Genomic DNA, 448 nt, shown 5'->3' with positions numbered 1-448 from the left:
TCGATCGGAGCCGCTCGACTATTGTCGGTAAACACCGGATTCGATTGCCCCAAGCAAGCCAACGATTGCTGGTTGTTTGTCTTTTTAACTGAAGTGATTCATCTTCCTTATAACTAAACATTATAATAGCTGTATTGTGTATAGGCTATTCAGCTGAGAGGTAGAAGTGAAGGCTGAGTCGAAGGACTTAGTTCAACCTCAATCGAGTATAACTATTATGTATTAAAACATCCCAAAACCCAGACTATGCCAGAATGAAGGGACAGAACACATAACATTCATCCATTGTCCGCCATTAATTTGCCTAAAAACACACTTATGGTAGCCAAAATATTATAAAACATCTAAACATATGGCATAAGAAATTTCCCCCCCCCCAAAAAAAACACAATTTAACTAATCTGTCAGAAGTTCAGTACAAAAGGTTTATTGGTCAGTAAATAAAGAC

This window comes from Salmo salar, chromosome ssa02 (assembly GCF_905237065.1).
Source record: "Salmo salar chromosome ssa02, Ssal_v3.1, whole genome shotgun sequence".
Lineage (NCBI taxonomy): Eukaryota > Metazoa > Chordata > Actinopteri > Salmoniformes > Salmonidae > Salmo > Salmo salar.
This window is presented reverse-complemented; position numbering follows the sequence as displayed.